We start from the raw sequence: 25,127 nt of genomic DNA, 5'->3' as shown, positions 1-25,127 counted from the left end.
CTTAATTCAATCGTCAATATGCAGAAAATTTTATGCAAACCTCGATTTCAAAGAGTAAAAACTTTCATCTGACCCATGAGAAAAATGTAGATCAAAATGTCTCCCCCTACCGTCATGCAAATGAGTCGGAACCCGTTTGCTCAAAGTAACTCAAATAAACAGTTTCATAATAATTCGGATGTGATCAACCATGTAGTGGATCGTCATGGGAATATTAGAGATCAATTAAACACCCTGCATGCACATCATCGTCATGAAAAGGTTTTCAACAACCCGATCTCAGCACACTGCGAACAGCATAGAGATGCACTTGAAGAAGATCATTCAGGGTACCTCAGTCATCCTAACTACAACCAAACGCCATCCCATATGCTAGTTCAATTTCGACCATGCCACGAGATAAGGGACATCCATGCTAGTAAAAGAAGCAAATTAAACCATATACAGCCACAGCATTATTTTGATCAGGTTTTCAATAACCATTTCCATCAAACAGTGAACAGAATAGAGATGCCTCTTGGAAAAAGTATTCCACATATGTCAATCATGCTGACTACAACTTAACGCATCCCATTCTAGCTATTCAAAATCATCCTCACAAGCAGATAAGGGATACTCTTTGTGGTAACAGGTTCCAAACAAGCAATCTGCATGCACAACATCATTTTGATCAGGCGTTAAATAGCCCAATCTCATCAAACTAGTCAACAGAATAGAGATGCATTGGGAGAAAGTAATTCAACATTTTTCATTTATTAGATTTTAATCAAGCTTAACCCACTCCCACAAAAGGCAGCTATAAAAATGTTGCAAAATTTTTACCCGGACAAGAAAAAATTGACCACAAGTTTTCTGTTAAACTTCCTCCTATTAAACTACCTAACTAAGTGAAAGCAACATTTGAACGACTACCCAAGACTTGGTTCAAACAATAAGAGTTGATACCAGTATCATTCGTCAATAATGGTAAAGTGTTTGAAACTTACGCTCTCATTGACCCTGACAGCAAAATTACTTTTTTTGGGGGATCAAATTGCATACTTCTTGGAGATCTCATCATCAGAAACAGCAAACATGTCTTTACAATATATAAACATTAATCATGAGATGCCGGTTTCAAAACTTGAAAACATCGTTAATTTAGCACCGTACAAACAAATTGGACAAACGTTTCCAATTGTAATGTTTACAAAACGCCTTCTTTTTGAAAAAACCTCATCTTGTTTTTTCCTCAAAAGTTGCTCATCTGAATAAAATCTGTCAAAATTTCAAAAGTTTTGGAAACTTATTATTTCTCAGTTTTGCTAGCGGGAGAATTGGAGCGCTACTTGGGGTTAATACCTTCTCTTATACGTACCTTATTTAAGTATTTGAAGTAAATGATTGCCGACCGAACGGAATGCGAACTCGCATGGGTGGACAATCACAGGAGAAAATCACCAAAAATTTGCTCCCACACGAATAAATGAAGTGCACAACAGACAAACTTCGGGATTTATTTTCCACTTTACGAGAAATTCCGTTGACTCTGTTGAGCAACCTTTGGAATAAATAACACGTAATCAACTGAAATCACTCGAACGCCGACTTGCTAAAGACAAGGATTTACGAAACTTATATGAACATCCCTTGTAAATTACCTCAAAAAGAAACACGTGCGACCAGTAGAAATGAAACGAACAAAACCCCCGCGAGTCCGGTATCTACAACTTTATCCAGTATAAAACCTAAATAAAACAACAAAAACTAGAAGATTAGGCAACGCCGCAACTCTTATAAAAAACCAATTACCGAACAACAACCTCCTCACATGTCCAGATCTACTTGCAAATCTAACGGGGATGCTGCTGCGCTTCCGCAAACATTCTATCGGCCTGCTTGCCAATAATGAAAAGATGTTTAACTATGCAACTGGGTATTCGTGGAGAAGATAGACAAGCCTTGCGTTTTCTCTGGAGCTATAACGGAAAATTCCATCAGTACGAATACACGCGGTTAATAATTGGAGCCTTATATTCCCCATTCTGCGCATTCCATTCATTGCAAAAAAGCGCTTTGGACAACAAAGACTCGTTTCGTCTGGCTTATGATGCAATTCTAAGCAGTTTTTATATACATGTCTACATTGACTCAGTACCGACGATGTAACTCTTACGCTTTTTGTCGACTATTTTCGATCCTCCAGGAATTCTAACACCGGTAGACATTCGTTTGAAAGCTCTTCTGCGATAGATTTGGAAGCTAAGCTTAAAATGGGATAATCAGAAACCTGGTGTCCATCAGCGCAAGTTATAGAAGCTCCTCGATTTTTTTTCTCAGGATCGACAGATCAACTTTGCCACGATTTTTTTTTCCGAAACAAAGCGTTAACTCCTGGTTTTTGAAATTACACGCATTTACAGACGCTTCACTTATCGGAATGGCCGCATTCCCGTTCTTGCTAATGCATATTTCAGACGAGACAGTCATTGAAATTAAGTTTTGGATTAGCAAAAGCAAAGTTGAGCCTATTAAACAACTGATTGTACCAAAAACTGAACTAGAAGCTGCAACAATTGGAGCACGCTTTTTGTCATTTGCGTCCGAAGAACTTCTTTTGAACAGAAGAGCTGATTTTAATTTTCTGGAGAGACAGTCAGGTGGTACCCGATTGGATAAAATTAACGAAACAGTAAAAAAAACATTTGTGGCAGATCGACTAACTCAAATCTCAACAACGGATCAGCAACTACATAGGCATCACATTCCAACTACGTTGATTCCTGCAGATCACGGTACTCGAGGTCCTGAACACAGGTAATTGAATGAGAAATGGCTTGCTTCTCCAGCATTCTTGAAACAACCCAAGGATCTGTGGCAGGATGATACTACAGTTGCAACGACTGCGGTTGCTGCGGGTTTTCAAAGACAGACCAAGCATAAAAAATGTCTCTAAAACAGCCATTTTTTGATACCAAACAATTTTGTTGACGGAACAAATTGATTTTAACTCCTACTACGCACAATTTTTATGCAAAACCGCTGATGTTGAAAAAGTCAAGCTTCATGCAAAAAAATACTATCAAAACTTAGAAAACACAAACAAAAATGACAATAAAGACAAATTCATTCAACTGAACCCCTTTTTGGACCAAAAGACGTCGTCTTAAGTTTGCTCGAAGTCGTCTTGAGTTTGCTCCTTGTATGAAAAAAGATGAAAAACTTCCGATAAAGTTGGACGCGAAAAATGCAACAACAAAGCTGTAAACTAAACACGCACACCAAGCTTGAGTACATTAAGGATCAGAAATTGTTAAATTCTTCATTCAGCAATGCTACTACCTTATTGGTGTACGACTGGCTCTATGCAGTATGCGTTTTGAAAATTTTACATGCACAAAAACTCGAGCCAAAAATGACACCCCTATCAAGTTCAAGATTTCCACAGAAAAACACTCACTACCCTTTCATCAACACTGGAGTAGATTTCTTAGAACTTTTCTTCCTTAAAAGCAGAAAGAAAACAGAGAAACACTATGCTATCATCTTCAACTGCCTGAGACTTAGATCAGCTCATTTGGAGTCTTGCCCAGAGTTGAAGACTGATACCTTTCTTATTGCTTTTTCCCTCTTTACAGCCAGAAGTGGTAGCCCTACAACAATTTACAGTGAAAAAAGGAAGAAATTTACAGAGTTTTTAATGAGCGCAAAAAACGCCTCAAAGAACAAAAATGAAACCAAGTTAGCAGTAGAGGAAATTGAATGGAAATTCAACCCACCTTATGGTCCTCATTAATCCAGATTGCCACGATTTTATTTATTCTTGGCTCAGAAAAACTTACACAGAAACAGAAACAATGTTAAACTCAAAACCTCTGAAAAACGTTGCCGATATCACAGACAATGAGGAAATGTCCAGCTAGTGCAATTGCACGAGTACTTTTTGTTCCACTCGGAAAAAACCTCCTCTTGAACCAAACTCGCAACCCGGGAGCATGATGCTGAAGCAACTTTCGCGCACTATGATAAATAAAGATATAAGTGAAAATTGAATCTGAAAGTCATTGTGATTTGCAACATACCAATGAAAAGTCTGAATTAAACCTTCGTGAAACCTGTTGATAAGATAGATTATCAATACATAGCACAAACGAACAAATGAATTGTAATTCTTCTTCAACTTTCATTTTAAAAAAACTGCGAGAAAAACAAATATTTTTTTAAAACCGATTATAATCTAGTAAATTGGATATAAAAAAAAGAAAAAAAAATAGACTTTTTTCTAATTTTGATCGACATTTTTGATTTTTATTGAAATATGATCATTTTTTTATGGAAATCTTTGTATTGGGAAATAATTCTAGCAAATTTATGCTAGTCCATACATTTTGATGTTTTCAAAAGTTCGAATTAACCCATCATCTAGTCAAGTGGTCACTATATACATGCCAACGTCATATATGGTATTACTTATTTGTTTTTAGCCGACTAGACTATAGTCAATTTGATGAGATCCTTATAAAATTGGGTCGGTAAAGGCAATACAGTTCAGTTTCAGGATAGAAGCCGAATGGAACAGACGTAACATGTAATTGATGCTTTAATTTGATTTGTCTGAATATCTTTAGACCACGTGATGGCTGAATACAGCTCCGATACACCTGAATATTGCGTTTTGCTAACATATATTGATTATACCTTTAAAAATTAAACGACTTTTCTCAAACTATTTAAAAAGAAAAACTGTTAAAATGTTTTGGTAACAAATACTGATAATACCTTTAAGTAAGAACTAAATTACTTTTCTCAAAATATTTTGAAAGGAAAATGTGAAATAGGAGAATTTGATCAGCTGAGAACATGACCAGAAAAATTTCAGTTATTTAGCAGTAATCTTGATTTTATCTAGACAAATAAACTATTATTGTCAAGGCCATTTGTGCCGACCTAAAAAGAACAATCTCGTTTTCATTTTAACCATACCTGGTATGGAACTCAGGTTAGGTGAACTGGAAAATAGAAAGACGTTTATAAGAAAAAACTAAATTCATTATATGAGTACAACAATTGTTTTATACATCTGAGTTGCTAGAATTTCTTTAAGATATCACATGGCGCAGCCAGCAGAATTCTTACTGCCATGATTAAGTGGTTGAACCGAATTTTGAAGTTCCATAGTGGATCCGAGCTCGGTGTAAACCAGAATGCAGGACTTCCTATATCGAGGCCTCGACATAGGAATTACTGCCTTCTGGTTGACACCGAGCTCGGATCCACCGTGGAACTTCAAAATTTGGTTTAGCAAGTTAATCATGGCAGTAAAGGTGAAATAAAATGGGATTCCCGAAATAGTGGAAGAGCTGAAACCTGTCAGTCAAGAACCAGCACGAAGACACCCCAATCGGTAGAAGTCACAACGGCCGTGGCAGAAAGAGAAACAGGAGGAAGATCGGCAAGAGACAAGGCTCAGCTGAGCAGGAACAGCGAAGAGAAGAGAGCCCAAAATGTTTATTACAACGAGGTACAGAAAATACTAGTATCCTGGTTTTTCCTAGCGCTGGGAACGAAGGGAAAGAAAAGATTCGTTCAGAAGAAACCATTGTTTAGATTTAAAATTTATATTTTCAGAAGATGGCAGCGTTAGTGAGAAAGTCGTTCGAAAAGACGCGGAGTGTGAAGAACGTGAACCACAAACTCTTCAATCGATCCAAGAAATGGGAGACTCACTGGAATTGTTTTACGCAGCCTTAATTATGCAAACAGTGAGATCAGAATTGGATGCACTAAATCAAGAACTATTACGAGACTTATTCTCCAAGACACTCTGGCCTTCGATTTACAATCCCCGATCAGGTACAGAAAATAGCGTTAAAGTAGGAAAAAGCTGAAAAAAGGGAGAAGAGCTGAAAATAATGAGAAAAAAGTACTTAAGAAACTGAAAAGAGCTTACTGAAATTAGGTACTGGAAAAAGAGAGTAAACAGACAACACATAAATATTCCAGGGACAAGGCTAATACTAGAGGTGCAAGTCAGTCTTCTGGACCGCAAATTGGAAAAAAAAACAATAACCATTAATGACAGTAGGGAATAGAAATCAGAAAAAAAACAGACGACAGTGCAAAGAGCAATATGAAAGAAGACAACCAGACTGCAGAGAGAATACAAGACCTACCAGTGAAATTGCCCCTGCAATAGTTGCAAACGTAAACTTACTGATGGACATTCTAAAAATGCCCGGCCTTTTGGAAACATGAAAAAAGTTTCTCTTTGCCAAGTGTGTCGTTTAGATGAAATAAGCGCAGTGCCAGAGGACAACGATACTTCCGACGACGACTGGTTTCTTATCCAAAATTTTGATTCATGGGAGGAATTTGAAATCATGTCGATAAAAGCAAAAAAAAAACATTAATGATCCAGATCGAACAGTAAGTCCAAAATAGATAGGTAAGCAAAGAGGAGATGGAACCGGGAAAAGGGGAAGACCTAGGTATCAAAAAAATCAATATACGCAGAAGCCCAAAATCAGAACGGATAAAATCACTCGAAGCTCTCGTCAGAACGTTAAATGACTGAATCGAAACTGATTGTCAACAAAGGCAATCTAGTACCCTTTCTTATTTGGGCAGCATTTTGTCAAACCTTGGAAGTTTCAAAGAAAGCTGGTTTCAACTCACCGGAGAAATTGAATCTGTCAGCACAGTTTTTTTGATTACAATAAACATCCAACAAAAACTCATGGGGCACTCAACGTAAAAATTCGATCGGTGGGGTAGAAAATAACAAATGCACCATTCCTGATTACAGAGAGATATACTGAATGTACTTGATGAACCTAAAAAATCATCTTAGGATCAACCCAACACAAAAGCTAGCTCCTTATGAAAAGTCGAGGCTTGGCATGCTAATATGCGAGCAGTCAGAAGGTTCGATAGAACAATTTTACAGGGTTCGATAGAAGCTACTTGATCAACAGGGAGAATCAAGAAACCATCCGAAAAAAAACGATGTTCAAATATCAGTTATGCACAATTCAGGAAAAATGTAGACGGATACCGATACTCAATAAGGATAAAGTACGAGTTGAACCTAATAATTCATTGGCTGAAGATCAAACAAAACGACTTGACAACTGCACTAATTAATATTTCATCGCTTGGATAGTTGTTACGGCAAAAAAAAATCTAAAAAAGCTCGCACAAGACGCGATACATTTAAAAAGACAACTAATTAAAAATAAGTATCCAATGCCCAACGTAGATGACTTGTTTGATGTTGTGAGTCAATTTGAAAAAACCAACACAGCGGGCAAGTGATAACTGAGTGTGGTATATCTAAAATGAGCTTATAGTCAATTGAGATTGTTTGCGGAATCAGCGAAATAAGGTAACTTTAACGTTGTCTGTGGGCACACGACAGGAATCTAGAGGAACCCTCGATGAGTACTGAAAACAACGTTAAGTTTCGAAAATAGCAGAAAACACTGAAGAGAGTCGAAACTAGTAAAAAGAGCTTACTGAAATTAGGTGCTGAAAAGAGAGAGTAAACATAAAACACAGGAACACCAGAGGGTAGAAGTCGGTAGAAGTCACAACGGCCGTGGCAGAAAGAGAAACAGGAGGAAGATCGGCAAGAGACAAGGCTCAGCTGAGCAGGAACAGCGAAGAGAAGAGAGCCCAAAATGTTTTTTACAACGAGGTACAGAAAATACTAGTATCCTGGTTTTTCCTAGCGCTGGGAACGAAGGGAAAGAAAAGATTCGTTCAGAAGAAACCATTGTTTAGATTTAAAATTTATATTTTCAGAAGATGGCAGCGTTAGTGAGAAAGTCGTTCGAAAAGACGCGGAGTGTGAAGAACGTGAACCACAAACTCTTCAATCGATCCAAGAAATAGGAGACTCACTGGAATCGTTTTACGCAGCCTTAATTATGCAAACAGTGAGATCAGAATTGGATGCACTAAATCAAGAACTATTACGAGACTTATTCTCCAAGACACTCTGGCCTTCGATTTACAATCCCCGATCAGGTACAGAAAATAGCGTTAAAATAGGAAAAAGCTGAAAAAAGGGAGAAGAGCTGAAAATAATGAGAAAAAAGTACTTAAGAAACTGAAAAGAGCTTACTGAAATTAGGTACTGGAAAAAGAGAGTAAACAGACAACACATAAATATTCCAGGGACAAGGCTAATACTACAGGTGCAAGTCAGTCTTCTGGACCGCAAATTGGAAAAAAAACAATAACCATTAATGACAGTAGGGAATAGAAATCAGAAAAAAAACAGACGACAGTGCAAAGAGCAATATGAAAGAAGACAACCAGACTGCAGAGAGAATACAAGACCTACCAGTGAAATTGCCCCTGCAATAGTTGCAAACGTAAACTTACTGATGGACATTCTAAAAATGCCCGGCCTTTTGGAAACATGAAAAAAGTTTCTCTTTGCCAAGTGTGTCGTTTAGATGAAATAAGCGCAGTGCCAGAGGACAACGATACTTCCGACGACGACTGGTTTCTTATCCAAAATTTTGATTCATGTGAGGAATTTGAAATCATGTCGATAAAAGCAAAAAAAACATTAATGATCCAGATCGAACAGTAAGTCCAAAATAGATAGGTAAGCAAAGAGGAGATGGAACCGGGAAAAGGGGAAGACCTAGGTATCAAAAAAATCAATATACGCAGAAGCCCAAAATCAGAACGGATAAAATCACTCGAAGCTCTCGTCAGAACGTTAAATGACTGAATCGAAACTGATTGTCAACAAAGGCAATCTAGTACCCTTTCTTATTTGGGCAGCATTTTGTCAAACCTTGGAAGTTTCAAAGAAAGCTGGTTTCAACTCACCGGAGAAATTGAATCTGTCAGCACAGTTTTTTGATTACAATAAACATCCAACTAATACTCATGGGGCACTCAACGTAAAAATTCGTTCGGTGGGGTAGAAAATAACAAATGCACCATTCCTGATTACAGAGAGATATACTGAATGTACTTGATGAACCTAAAAAATCAATTTAGGATCAACCCAACACAAAAGCTAGCTCCTTATGAAAAGTCGAGGCTTGACATGCTAATATGCGAGCAGTCAGAAGGTTCGATAGAACAATTTTACAGGGTTCGATAGAAGCTACTTGATCAACAGGGAGAATCAAGAAACCATCCGAAAAAAAACGATGTTCAAATATCAGTTATGCACAATTCAGGAAAAATGTAGACGGATACCGATACTCAATAAGGATAAAGTACGAGTTGAACCTAATAATTCATTGGCTGAAGATCAAACAAAACGACTTGACAACTGCACTAATTAATATTTCATCGCTTGGATAGTTGTTACGGCAAAAAAAAATCTAAAAAAGCTCGCACAAGACGCGATACCATTAAAAAGACAACTAATTAAAATTAAGTATCCAATGCCCAACGTAGATGACTTGTTTGATGTTGTGAGTCAATTTGAAAAAACCAACACAGCGGGCAAGTGATAACTGAGTGTGGTATATCTAAAATGAGCTTATAGTCAATTGAGATTGTTTGCGGAATCAGCGAAATAAGGTAACTTTAACGTTGTCTGTGGGCACACGACAGGAATCTAGAGGAACCCTCGATGAGTACTGAAAACAACTTTAAGTTTCAAAAATAGCAGAAAATACTGAAGAGAGTCGAAACTAGTAAAAAGAGCTTACTGAAATTAGGTGCTGAAAAGAGAGAGTAAACATAAAACACAGGGACACCAGAGGGTAATTGCTAATACTGCAGTTGCAAGTTAGTCTTCTGGACCGCAAATTAAACAGAACCTATAATGACACTAGGAAACAGAAACCAGCAAAACAGACGACAGAGTAAAGAGCGAAATAAAAGAAGACAACAAGACTGCGGAGAGAGTACAAGACCCACCAGTGGAAATTGACACTGGAATAATTGCAGACTGTTAATTACTGAGGGACATTTACAAAGTTCCCGGAATTGCGGAAACATGCAAAATTTTCACAAAGTCAAATCTCTTTGCCACGTATTTCGTTCAGATCAAATAAACGCAGTGCCAGATGAAGGCGATAGTTCCGACGACGACAGTTTTCCTATACAAAGTTTTGATTCATATGAGGAATTCGAAATCATTTCAAAAGCAAAGAAAAAACATCAATGGGCCACTTCGAACAGTATGTCCAAAGAAAAATGGTAAACAATGAGGAGATAAAACAGGAAAAAGAGGAAGACCTAAGTATCAAAAGAAGCCCGCAATCAGAACAAATGGACATAAAATTTTATGGTTCTAGAATCACTCGAAGCTCTCGTCAGAATCGATAATTGAATGAATCGAATTTGACTGTCAACAAAAGCAATCTAGTATCCTTCCTAATTTGGGCAGCAGCTTTACAAACCTTGGAAGTTTCAAAGAAAACTGATTTCATCCCACCGGAGAAATTGAATCTGTCAGCACAATTTTTTTATTACAATAAACATCCAATTATAATTCATGGAAATTCTCGTAAAAATTAGTTCGTTGGGGTATAAAGTACCAAGTGCACCAATCCTGATTACTGAGAGACATACTGGATGTACTTATTGGACCTAAAAAACCAAGTGGGGATCAACATCACACAAAACGAGCTCCTTATGAAAACTCGAGATTTGACGTGCTACTGTGCAAGCAGTCAGAAGGTTGAATTGAACAATTTTTTTGAAAAATCAAGAAACTATTTGATCGAGAGGGAGAATCAGAAAAACAGGTGATTTAAACTTCAAATACCCGTTATGCCGAATTCAGGACAAACGTGGACGGATACCAATTCACATTCAAGATGAAGTACGAGTTGAATCTAATAAATTATTAGCATAAGATCAAATAAAACGACTTGACAAGTGAAGTAATGATTATTTCATCGCTTCATGCAGTATACGTTTTAAATAATTTATATGCACAAAACCTCCAGCCAAAAATGACACCACTATCAAGTGCAAGATTTCCACAGAAAAACACTCACTACCCTTTCATCAGCACTGGAGTAGATTTCTTAGGAATTTTCTTCCTTAAAAGCATAAAGAAAACAGAGAAACACTACGCTGTCATCTTCAACTGCCTGACAACTGGAGCAGCTCGTTTGGAGTCTTGCCCAGATTTGAAGACTGATACCTTTCTTATTGTACTTGCCCTCTTTACAGCCGGATGAGGTAGCTCTAAAACGGTTTACAAAGACAATAGGAAGAGTTTTACAGAGCTAATAATGAGCTCAAAAACGCCTCAAAGAACAAAATTGAATGAAACCAAGCTAGCAGTAGAGGAAATTGAAAAGAAATTCAACCCACCTTATGGTCCTCATTAATCCAGATCGCCACGATTTTACTTATTCTTGGCTCTAGAAAGCTTACACTAGACCTAAGCAATACCATTCTCACGGGAACAGAAACAATGTTAATTTCAAAACCTCTGAAAAACTTTGCCGATATCACAGACAACGAGGAAAAAACCTCCTCTTGAACCAAACTCGCGGCTCGGGATCATGTTGCTGAAGCAACTTTCCCGCACTATGATAAATAATGATTTAAGTCAAAATTGATTCTGAAAGTCACTGTGATTTGAAACACAACAATGAAAAGTTTGAATTAAACCTTCGTGAAACCTGTTGATAAGATAGATTATCATTACATAGCACAAATGAACAAATGAATTGTAATTCTTCTTTGACTTTCTTTTTCAAAAAACTGCGAGAAAAACAAAAATTTTTTTATAACCGATTATAATCTAGTAAATTGGATATATGGACATGAACAAAATCAGATTTTTTTTATATTTTGATCGATATTTTTGATTTTTATTGAATTGTTATGACTTTTTTTAAAATCTTTGTATTGGGAAATAATTCTAGCAAAATGAAGCTAGTCGATACATTTTGATGTTTTCAAATTTTCGAATAAACACAGATCATCTAGTCAAGTGGTCACTATAAACATGCCAACTTCATATATGGTATTACTTATTTGTTTTTATCCGCCTAGACTAAAGTCACTTTGATGAGATCTTTATAAAAATTGGGTCGGTAAAGGCAACACAGTTCAGTTTCAGGATAGAAGCCGAATGGATCAGACGTAAAGTTTGAGTGATGCTTTAGTTTGATTTGTCTGAATATCTTTAGACCACGTGATGGCTGAATACGGCTCCGATACAACTGAATTTTTTTTGCTAACAGATATTGATTACACCTTCAAAAATGAAACGATTTTTCTCAAACTATTTAAAATGAAATTGTTAAAATGTTTTGGTAACAGATATTGATATAACTTTTAAGAAATAAATTACTTTTCTCAAAATATTTTGAAAAGAAAATGTGAAATAGGAGAATGTGATCAGCTGAGAATATGACCAGAAAAATTTCAGTTATTTAGCAGTAACCTTGATTTTATCTAGACATAAAAACTATTTTGTCAAGGCCATTCGTGCCGACTTAAAAAGAACAATCGCAAGTTCATTTCAACCATACTTGGTATGGAATCAGGTCAGTTGAACTGAAAAAAGAATGACGTTTATAAGAACAAGCTAAATTCTTTATTTGAGTACAACAATTGTTTTTATACATCTGAGTTGCTAGAACTTCTTTTAGATATCACATGGCGCAGCCAGCAGAATTCTTACTGCCATGATTAACTGGTTGAACCAAATTTTGAAGTTTCATAGTGGATCCGAGCTCGGTGTAAACCAGAATGCAGGAATTCTTATATCGAGGCCTCGATATAGGAATTACTGCCTTCTGGTTGACACCGAGCCCGGATCCACCGTGGAACTTCAAAATTTGGTTCAACCAGTTAATCATGGCAGTAACGTTGAAAGAAAATGGGATTCCAGAAATAGTGGAAGAGCTGAAACCGGTCATTAAAGAACCGGCACCGAGACAACCCAATCGGGAGAAATCGCAACGGCCGTGGCAGAAAGAAAAACAGGAGGAAGATCAACAAGAGACAGGGCTCAACCTGAGAAGGAAAAGCAAAGAATAGAGGGCCCAAAAGGCCGCAATAATGTTTTTTTACAACGAGGTACAGAAAATACTAGTATCCAGGTTTTTGCTAGCGCTGAGAACGAAGTGAAAGAAAAGATTCGTTCAGAAGAAACCACTTGTAATGATTTCGAATTTAGATTTTCGGAAGAAGATAGCGTTAGTGAAAAATTCATTCGAAAAGACGCGCAGTGCGACGTACGTGAACCACAATTTCTTCAATCGATCCAAGAAAAAGGAGACTCACTGGAATCGTTTCACGCATCCTTAGATGCGCAAACTGTGAAATCAGAAATGGACGTACTATATAATGAATTATTACGAGACTTATTCTCCAAGAGACTCTGACCTACCAACTACAATCCCCGATGAGGTACTGAAAATAGCGTTAAAAATTAAAAAAAGCTGAAAAAACTGAAAAGAGCTGAAAATAATGGGAAAAAAGTACTGAAAAAACTGAAAAGAGCGTACTGGAATTAGGTACTGGAAAAAGAGAGTAAACAGACAACACAGAAAATTCAGAGGGAAAAAGCTAATACTACAGGAGCTACCTCTGGACCGCAAACTGGAGTAAAACAATAACCTATAATGACAGTAGTAAACAGAAATCGGAAAAAAACAGACGACAGTGCAAAGAGCAATATGAAAGAAGACAACCAGACTGCAGAGAGAATACAAGACCTACCAATGAAATTGCCCCTGCATTAGTTGCAAACGTAAAATTACCGAGGGACATTCAAAAAATGCCCGGCCTTGTGGAAACATGAAAAAAGTTCACAAAGCCAAGCCTCTTTGCCAAATGTGTCGTTCAAATGAAATAAGCGCAGTGCCAGAGGACAACGATAGGTCCGACGACGACTGGTTTCTTATCCAAATTTTTGATTCATGTGAGGAATTTGAAATCATGTCGATAAAAGCAAAAAAACCTCAATTCTCCAGATCTAACAGTAGGTCCAAAATAGATTGGTAAGCAAAGAGGAGATACAACCGGAAAAAGGGGATGACCTAAGAAATGAAAAAAATACGCAGAAGCCCACAATCAGAACGAATAAAATCACTGAAGCTCTCGTCAGAACCGATAATTGACTGAATCGAAACTGACTTTCAACAGAGGCAATCTAGTATCCTTCCTTAATTGGGCAGCAGCTTGACAAACCTTGGAAGTTTCAAAGAAAGCAGGTTTCATCGCACCGGAAAAATTGAATCTGTCAGCACAGTTTTTTGATTACAATAAACATCCAATTATAACTCATGGGGCACTCAAAGTAAAAATTCGTTCGGTGGGGTAGAAAGTACCAAGTGCACCATTGCTGATTACAGAGAGATATACTGGATGTACTTGATGAACCTAAAAAAAATTGGGGATCAATACAACCCAAAAACTAGCTCCTTATGAAAAGTCGAGGCTTGACGTGCTAATATGCGAGCAGTCAGAAGGTTCGATAGAACAATTTTACAGGGTTCGATAGAAGCAATTGATCGACAGGGAGAATCAAAAAACCATCTGAAAAAAAAACAAAGTTCAAATATCAGTTATTCCCAATCAGGAAAAATGTAGACGGATATTGATACTCAATAAGGATGAAGTACGAGTTGAACCTAATAATTCATTCACCTAATACTCATTGGCGGGAGATCAAACAAAACGACTTGACAAGTGCACTAATTATTATTTCATCGCTTGAATAGTTGTTACGGCAAAAAATATAACTTAAAAAAGCTTGCACAAGACGCGATACCAATAAATAGACAACTATTTAAAATTAAGTATCGAATGCCCTACGTAGATGACTTGTTTGATGGTGTGAGTCAAAATTAAAAAGCCAACACAGCGGGCAAGTGTTAACTCAGTGTGATAGATCTAAAATGAGCTTATAGTCAATTGAGATTGACTGCGGAATCAGCGAAATAAGGTAGCTTTAACGTTATCTGTGGGCACGCGACAGGATTCTAGAGGAACCCTCGATGAGTACTGAAAACATCGTTAGGTTTCGAAAATAGCAGAAAATACTGAAGAGAGTCGAAACTACTGAAAAGAACTTACTGAAATTAGGTGCTGAAAAGAGAGAGTAAACATAAAACACAGGAACACTAGAGGGTAAATGCTAATACTGCAGTTGCAAGTCAGTCTTCTGGAACGCAAATTAGATCGAAACAGAACCTATAATGACAGTAGAAAACAGAAACCAGCAAAACAGACGACAGGGTAAAGAGCGAAATAAAAGAAGACAACAAGACTGCGGAGAGAGTACAAGACCTACCAGTGGAAATTGACCCTGGAATAATTGCAGACGGATATTTACTGAGGGACATTTACAAAGTTCCCGGAGTTGCGGAAACATGCAAAACGTTCACAAAGCCAAATCTGTTTGCCACGTAATTCGTTCAGATCAAATAAACGCAGTGCCAGATGAAGACGACAGTTCCGATGACGACAGTTTTCTTATACAAAATTTTGATTCATATGACGAGCTCCAAATCATTTCGAAAAAAGCTGAGAAAAAACATCAATGGGCCAGATAGAACAGTATGTCCAAAGAGAATTGGTAAACAACGAGGAGATAAAACAGGAAAAAGGGGAAGAACTAAGTATCAAAAGAAGACCGCAATCAGAACAAATGGACATAAAACTTTATGGACATAAAATCACTCGAAGCGCTCGTCAGAATGGATAATTGAAGTAATCGAATTTGACTGTCAACAAAAGCACTCTAGTATCCTTCCTAATTTGGGCAGCAGCTTTACAAACCTTGGAAGTTTCAAAGAAAGCCGATTTCATCCCAACGGAGAAAATGAATCTCTCAGCACACTTTTTTTTGGCAAAAAACATCCAATTACAATTCATGGAAACTCTCGTAAAAATTAGTTCGCTGGGTTAAAAAATACCAAGTGCACCAATCCTGATTTTAGAGAGACATACTGGATGTACTTTATGGACCTAAAAAACCGAGTGGGGATCAACACCACATAAAAATAAAACGAGCTCCTTTTGAAAAATTGAGATTTGACGTGCTACTGTGCGAGCAGTCAGGAGGTTGAATAGGACATTTTTTCAAAAAAATCAAGAAGCTATTTGATCGACAGAGAGAATAAAAAAACCAGGTGATAAAAACTTCAAATACCCGTTATGCCGAAATCAGGACAAACGTGGACGGATACCAATTCACATTCAAGATGAAGTACGACTGGAATCTAATAAATTATTAGCGTAAGATCAAATAAAACAACTTGACAAGTGCAGTAATGATCGTTTTATTGCTTCGAATAGTTATTTCGGCAAAAAGACAATTTAAAAAAGCTTGTATTAGATGCGACATCATTAAACAGACAACTATTTAAAATTAAGTATCAAAAGCCCAACGTATATGATTTATTGTATAATGTGAGTCCAATTGAAAAATCCAACACTGCGGGCAAGTTATTATTCAGAGTGATAAATCAAAAACACACTTATAGTTAATTGAGTATGACTACAGAAACTAAAGTTAACTTCTATGTTGTCAGTGGGCTCGCGACAGGAACCTAGAGGTTCCCCCACATGATTTTACGGACTAGTCGACATTCTTGCAGAGCTCTAAAAGGCAATGAATAGAATTCTAAACCTTGCAAAAAGACCTTATGTGTCTCACAGATATATTAATCATCTTCGATGGAATCGAAAGTGATCATCAAAAACTAGTATCAATTGTCCTAGATAAATTGGACGAGGAATATGTGGCGTTAAAGTTCTATAAAAAAAGAAGTGTTTAACAGCGAGTTTAGTTCGCTCGGACACAAAATCTCCGAAATCGAGGATCACAGAAACAGAAGCAAAACCAAAACTAAACCTACCAGGTCTCTTGAACAACTTAGGTCGTTCATGGGTACCATTGACCACCTCTCAAAATATACCCCGAACGAAGCAAGTATAACCGACAAGTTCCGACAATTACAACATGAAGGAACGAAAAGTAGAAACTGAAAAACATCAAGCTATCGGTAAAAAGTTTGAATGTGCGGAAGAAAATTCAGAGATACTCGAGGAGATAAAAAAAGCAATTGCAAACATCCCAAAGAAAAAAATATGACCATTTAAAAGACACGCGTGTCGAATGTGATGCCAGTCAAAGGGGATTCGGGGCAACCTAGAACAAAAATCAAGGGGGGCAATGAATTGTTTTTGCATTTGCGTCACACCAGCACCAGCTAAACATCCAAGAGAAAATGTGTTTCGCTAATGATTTCGAGCTGCTTGCAGTTGTTTAGTCACTCGACCAGTTTGAAAATTTTATTCTGGGTGAAGAGTACATAATTGCTACTGATCGCAAAGCACTAGCATCGGCCTTAGACGAAAACAACTCGAAGAAAACCTATCAATTTCGACTCACTAGGTGCGTTGACAGATTACTACTGTATAGATTCAGAATAGTTCACATTCCGGGAAAAGACATTGGTATAATTGACTACCTATCAAGGGAGCCCAATGGTGACCTGTTGCAGTAATCTGAACTAGATAAGGAATTCTTAGTCACCTAAACAGGAAGCTTTCATAAAAAACTGGATTGTCTCAGCCGAAAGTAAAACCTTCTAGAATATTCTGAGTTCAATAGCATAATGAACCAATACGACACGTTATTTTACGGTTACCATTGCATCCAAAATGATCCATAACGGACAAAGCTCAACCGGAACGAAAACATTCAACTCTCACTACTCTCGTAACCGCCAAAATACAGTTTTTGCAAATTCTCTCATCTTATACAGTCAGTCACTTCATAACTCAAAATACAGAAAATAATCAAGTAAATTTATGGAAAAAAAAATAAAAAAAAGTGAGATTAACAATCGGAGAAGTCAAAATGGAGGCTAGCGAAGGAACATTATAGAGAAGGAGGTTACAGAGACGACCTTTCAGCGAACTAGAAACCCACAGATGGGGACAAGAGACAAATCAGACTCGGTGAGTTCAGGATGGGACATACCGAGTTGGGGCTGGAGAGCTGTGGAGAGCAGACCGGACAGAAGTCAGTCGTTAAGGTTGATCTCAATCTGGGACTAAGTTGGTGGTGACAACCCGAACAGGCCAGGGAATGTGCATGAAAAAGAAGCCAACTCAGAAATGAACCACGCTGACCCCACACAAGACCGTAGAGAAACGAGTAAATATCGAGATAGAGGTGAGCATTACAGTGAGAGACGCTGAAGGTTACTTAGAGGTGAGCGTAGTGACACTAAGCAAAAAATTCAGCCATCTTTCCAGACAAAACGATTTTCAATCGTCCACGCAGCTTGGAGAAGAGGGGATAATTTATCTGTCAGGGATCTTTGACAAAACTTCCCTGGCTGAGCTCATCACAAAGACGTGTGGATGGATTTTCTCCATAAAGTAATTGAGGGGAACGAGCTGATGGGATCCTACAGAAACCTGCTCTGGCATCAAAAGTCAGTTGTGAACGATTGGATACTGGTTGACTACCGACTGGCGGTGCCAGCCCAATTGAGATGAGCGGTGATAAAAAGGACACTCCTGGAAACCCTGGCCAGGAAGCAATGCTCGACGTCTGCCAGTATTTGTGGTGGCCCCATATACATAAGGACATAGTAAACTTAGCAGAAGAATGTACAGATTGAACTAGATACGATAAGGAGGCAAAGTAACTCATTTAAAAATCTCCAATAAACCCCTACCGCTGCTAACACAGCTGGATCAGGAAGCTCAACTCGATTATGTGGGGCCATCAGAAGATCATTAAGGAAAAACTATGTAAATTTGTGGCAATAGATCGTTACATGAAACTCCCGTCGTTAAAAGTCACAAAATCGACAGGGGGAAATACTCAATTAAAATTCTACGTACTTATGTTGACACACAGGGAGTTCCAAAACCGATGAAAACAGATCAATTCTTCGAGTTTAAATGAAAGGTAATTGAAAAATTTTGCGTGGAGAACAAAATTGAGCAAAAAGTCTGTTCCGTGGGAGATAACGGAGGTGGTGGTTTGGCCGAGAGAACAATCTAAACGATTAAAAGAAGACTGGAAGTGATGCTACTAGACAAAAACTCTTTGCACGATAACGCGCGATCTCAGGCCGAATAAACAAAAAACAAACCAACATTCACCATTTGAAGCACACTTCGGACGTTTACCAAAAAAAATGAGTTTAAAACCAATAAAGCGAAATTTTCTTAAATTAAATATCATGGTTTAGATAAACAGCACATGGAGAGATCGTCCCTCACGGCATCACAACTCAAAATAACAAAAGAAGAGTCAACCAACATCGGAAGAACAGGGACACATTAAAAGGGCCAAAACATCTGGGACGTCAATCCGCTCTTTAAACAGCAGCTGTCTTCAGCCAATGACCGGGAACATGCGCGCACAATTTTGAAGCTGCTTGAGGCCCATGCCAAGTGAAATGGGGAGAGACGAGGTGCGTCAGGCAATTATTTCCGCAATGAAAGTGGGCAAGATGAGCACGATAAACCAATAGCTGCGAAAAGAAATGTTGTGTTCGTGGGAAAGAGGGTTCAAAGATGAAATGCCAGAACCACAGAGCACAAACGTTTCCCAGAATATGCCGAGACGAGACGAAAACAGAAAAAGCGGAAGAGCCGTAACCAACCGCTGAAGAGAAGAGTCATCTCAGAAACACCTTCAACTATGAAAAAATCGGCAGCTGGATTGATTTACAGGAAAAGCTATTTATCGGAGGCTAAAATAGAAATTCAAGAGGAAAAAGGAAGCAGCTTAAAAGGAAGCACTCAGGAAAATCACAAAAAATCCAACAGAGGAACCAAAACGCAAGCATGCGTGGAAATAGAAACACTTTTGGACAGTGACTGCGAAGAAAAAAGCTGCAACAGCAAGAACTAACCGAACGAGAGATCGCTCTTGAAGAGCTCCAAAGTAGCCAAGCGATAGTCACATCGAATGATACAGAACCTGAAGGAGCCCTTAATCTAGCTATCAAAGGGTCTGGACCAAAAACTCAAGAAGACACAGCCATGAAAACGCAGGAGTGAAAACTAACGACCATAGAAGCCAGAAAACGTAAAGCTGCAGAGGCTGCAAAAGACAAACGAAGATCGCAGATCAGAACCCCGAAAAACCGAATATCGATACAGAACTAGAAGAATGAAATCTGTCTAATCAAATTTTGACACGGAGGGTACAGAAGACAGCTGAAGAAATTCTTACTGCAAAGGATAGACCAGAAGAAGGAGGGACAATAAAAATCGGCGCCTCTGCGTTTTCTCAGACTGATTCTGTCAGGAGGACACAGCGGAATACAAGTCAGAAGAAGTTGTCGAGCCAACAAGAACCAGGAACTAAAGAGAATAGGCGAACCGATCAAAGATTCTGTGAGAATTATCACTACAGTAAAAAACGATCTCAGCAAATCAGCTCTGGAGCCGAATCGAGACGAGAACAGATTAACCACGTTTTATCCTACTGAACAGACACCTTTTAGAAAAAAAATTGCCATATGCATCGCTTGACCTGTCGAGAATGTGGAACTCGATATGACGAGTACCCCCTGGAATTGGATGAACCCATTGAAAACCAAGAAAAAATGTAGAACCACCACACTATCAATGTTCCTACAAAACTTATTAAGCTGAGGACCAAAACTTTTAGTATTAAATTTTTTTTTTATTTTAGTTGATAAAACTTTGAGCCAGCAGGTGAATTTGGTGCTGCGTTTGCAGTAACCTTGTTTATATCTAGATATATATTATGTTTACTATTATTGTCAAGTGGCAAGGCCATTTTTGCCAACCTAAAAGAAAAGAACTGCAAGTTCAGTTCAACCTACCTCACATGGAACTCAGGCCAGTTAAACTGAGCAATTGAAAGATGTTTACAAGAACAGTGTGATTTCCTCAATTAAATACACAACTAGTTTTATACGTCTGAGTTACTGGAGCTTCTATTAATTATCACAGGAAAGCGCGCTCAAGGTTTCTGTTGAATCATCAGCCTCCATGCTAATCTTCATCACAATAGTTACAGGTGCCTTCATTACAGAGGCATGGGACTTTTTTTAAAAAAAAATTAAATCAAAAATGAAAGTACAGGCCTCTGCCATCTCATCATCTTCTTTTTTATTGCGTTTATAATCAACCTCAAAAACATAATCTGATAAATTTTAGCTACAACTTAGAAAAAATCATCTCAAATCTTCAAACAGAAATTTAAAATTTAAATTTTTTTAGCAGTCTGATTTTCTCTATTGCTCTGTAAGAACACTCACTTAAATTTCTGGCATTAAATAACAATCAACTGTTTCTATCTCTGTCGCTAGGTGTGATTCATTCGATTGGTTTGACAATCTTCAAACATCATTTACATTTACTGCTCTTTTTTGTTTTTAAATCTGCACATTTTTTTAGACTTCCTTAATTTCTTCCTGCCGTGAAAGTTCTTCCGCATCAGAGAGACCATCTGTGTTTTGTCCTTATACTTCTCTGTTATGCAACAATTTGCCTTCAACATGTTTTATAGAATGCCTTTGCGCATATACAGCCAATTTGTGGTCATAACTTGGTTTTTGCTTGTTGTTAGTGGCGTATATTTTCTCGGAGGGGAGATGGGGTGGATTTTCAAGTTTTTTGAACATTTTGTCAAACTTCTTTTAGACTAATCAACTTGATTTTCCGAGCCTTCAGAAGGATTTTGGCGCCGAAGAGCTTTAAGAAAAAAGTTAGGGTAAGTCGAACGAAAATGGATGTCTTTGATTTGTGAGGGGATCGAACCCCTGAGGCGGCGTGTGAGCCCCCCTCCTCCTAAATCCGGATCTGCTCTCTACTACTGTTGTGAGATCAAAATGGTCGCTTAATTCCTTCGATAACAATGTGCCTCATAAGAATTGATTACCATACTTTTTCTTGACATCATTTTCCATGGAATAGTGTGGTATACATTCTTCACGTACTCGGAGATCCATATTGTTAATACATCTTTGAAGATTGCCAATTTCTCTTGCCTTTAACTTCTTGTCTTGCCAGGAATCGCTAGGAATATGCAAAATAATTCGAATAGTTCCAGCACTTCACACAACCCAACACGTCCAAACGCTGGATAACGATACTGAGGCTGGATGAAATTTTTTACAAGGAGAGACTTGTTCAAAAGTAGTAAAATGTTAGAGGGTTAAGACAGCCAAACTTAATCTCAGACTAGTGTAAGACAAGGGAATTGGGAGACCTAGCAAGAGTGTGTCCAATGATCAATCGGCTTGCAAAAAGATGGTTGTTTTTCTAATCAAGCTTTTAAAGTTGAGCCATATTGTAGATCAGTTTGAAGCAATAGAAAATTTCAAGCTACTTTTAGACCAAATTGGTTCGCGGAAAGTTCAATCTTCTTTAAGCAAGCTAATCAAGCTATAGAGTTTTGAATTATTTCAAAAAATTTTAATGAAACGAATTAGACGACGAAAATCTTAGGTTTTTCTCAGCAAGCTTTCACAGGAACTACTACAACAATTTCATGTTATTGTAGGAAGCGAATCGGTCCGCGAAAAAAAAAAAAATTTTCTTGCTGGTTATTCGAGTTATGAAATTTGAAATATTTCAACTTATTTCATCAAGCAAAAAGGATTTCAAAAATTAAGAATTTTCCTAGCCAGCTAATCAAGCGATTAAATTTCCTAAAGATTCAAATTTCTTTTTTTGAAATTCGCAACAGTGTAAATTTAACTAAAAATCAAAATAAATTGGTTTCGAATGGTCAAGGAGCGAATTGGTTCGCAGAAATTTTTTTGGTTTTCTTCAAGTTTTTCGAGCTAAGAAGTTTTGAAATAACCGACTTATTTTCGATCAAAATGGTTCACTAAAAAATTCATTCGGCAGCGAGCTAAAAAACGTTGAAATCTTTTTTTGACTTCATGAAACGAATCGGATGACGGTAAATCAAAAACGAATTTAAGCCAGCTATTCAAGTTATAAAACTTTGAAATATGTCAAAATCTTTCTTGAAACGAATCGAATCGCAAAATGTGAGTTTTTTTTGAAGACATTCAATTTAAAAAATTGCAAAAAACATTTGCAAATTACTTCATAGAACGATTCAGAACGCAAAAAATGCCTTTTTTATAAGCAAGCTATATGAGTAGATAGACTTTGGTTTAGCTTTAAAAAACGAATCGAATGACAAAAGGGTTCTCTTAGCAAGCTATGCAAGCGATGAAAATTCGACTTGTTTCAAATGTTTTCATGTAACGAACTGGTTCGGAAAAAAACCCAAGTTTTCTAAAGCACTTTTCCAAGCTCAGATACTTTAATAAGAAACTATAAAAAAAATTTTCATCGGTCAGTGATAAAATTAAGTATCTCTATTGAAGCCATTCAAGCAATAAAAACTTGAATAATTTCGAACTATTTCATAGAAAAAATCGGTGCGCGAAAATACAATTTTTTTAAGCAAGCTTTTCAAGTGATAATACTTCAAAATGTTTCAAACTATTTCATAAAACGAATATGTCTGCAATTTGTTTCAATTTCTCTCTGCAGGCTATCTAAGCAAATAAATTTTGAAATGATCAGAGATTTTTTAGAGAAAATTAGATGGCGCATAAAACAAACTTTTCTATTGAAGTTTTTTAATAGTTTCCCGAAGCAAATCGATTCAGAAAAAAATTTTAAGTAAGTTATTCAGCTCTAAAACTTTCCAATTAACTTTAAAGATCCAATCGGTTTGCAAAATTTTCAAGTTCTTCTAAGCAAGCTACTCAATCGAGAAAACTGATAGATAGTTCAAACACCCCATGGTTTTGCAAAAATTAGTTTTCTTATACGAGCTTTTTAACTCAAGAAGCTTTGATATGTTTTAAATTGGTCTATAAAGCGAATCCGATAACATCAATTTTTCATAAGCAAGCTATTCAAGCAAAGAAACTTAACAAATTCATGTTGATTGATGAAGCGAATCGCTTGGCAAATTGATTAAATTTTTTCCGTTGAAGCCAATAACCTGATCAAAATATTCAAGTTGATTATTTGATCGAGACTTTTCGCGGAAGTTATAGCTTTTTGTAAGCGAATTAACCAAACAACAAAATCTGAATTAATTCAAGTTGTTTTTTTCCAGCAAATCTATTCGCCAAGTTGCCGTTTTCCTAACCATGGTGGTTTTTGTTTTCAATTAATTTGTTTCAGACTAAAAAAAATGTGGACAAAAAGTGGGCAGGTACTGTCTAGCCTTGAAGTTCAAACAATATCATCTTGCTTACAAAGAAATCGTTTTTTTTTTTCAATTTGATCTTGACTAAATAGTTCTAGAACATTCTAGTTTCAAAGTATTTTCTTAACGCTGAGTTCAAGGAAAGCTTAAACCATTGCGCCGTGTGGCAGCTAAAACATTCTCTCATTCGTTGAGTGTCGTAGATTGAGTTGCGATTGTTCATTAATGTAAGCACACCCGGCTTGACCTTCATAGACCAAAAGTGTTTATCATACAATTCCATAAACTAAGTCTATGAAAAAAAACTAGTCAAACAAATTTCAAACATTTTTTTTAAAATGGTGCCATCGAATTTTCGAAGAACTTTTTTTAACACTTGTATCTTGTGTTTTTAATATATTCATGAATAAACATGAGAATGAGAGAAATCAAAATAAGATTCTGTCCTTTTTGGAACTTTGAACAAAAAATTTCTTATTTTGTAACAAAATTTTTTTTATTAAATCGACTCGAAATGGTTTTTTAGACTTTTAAATTGTTATGCTCTGTTTCCTTGAAGCGTTTTTAGCAAGAAATGGCTAGATTTTTGTGAACAAAAAATCTATTCAAATCAGATTTTAATCGAAATTTTATACACGCAAACCGATGCAGAGTTTTCGGTACAAGTCAATTCAACTCGATTTAAAAAGCAATTCAGTTTCTGTCTGCAAGGTTCACATCGAAGTATTTCCTCAAAAGATTCATGTTCTTGGCACTGAAATTTAGATCATAACGAGCTGAGAATCATGAAAAAGCGATAGCAACGACTATTTGATTTTAAACGTGACAACATTATTCGATAATGATGGAAACGAACTAACAAATTTACTGAATACCGGATTGGGAAAAGGAAACTTTGTTCAACTAAATTTTCGAATCGACTAGGTTAGCCCAGTGAGCTTACTAAAACAAAACTTGAAATTTGAAATTGAATTTCATGATCATTATTTGAAAA

Source organism: Symsagittifera roscoffensis, chromosome 8 (assembly GCF_963678635.1).
Source record: "Symsagittifera roscoffensis chromosome 8, txSymRosc1.1, whole genome shotgun sequence".
NCBI lineage: Eukaryota > Metazoa > Xenacoelomorpha > Acoela > Convolutidae > Symsagittifera > Symsagittifera roscoffensis.
This window is presented reverse-complemented; position numbering follows the sequence as displayed.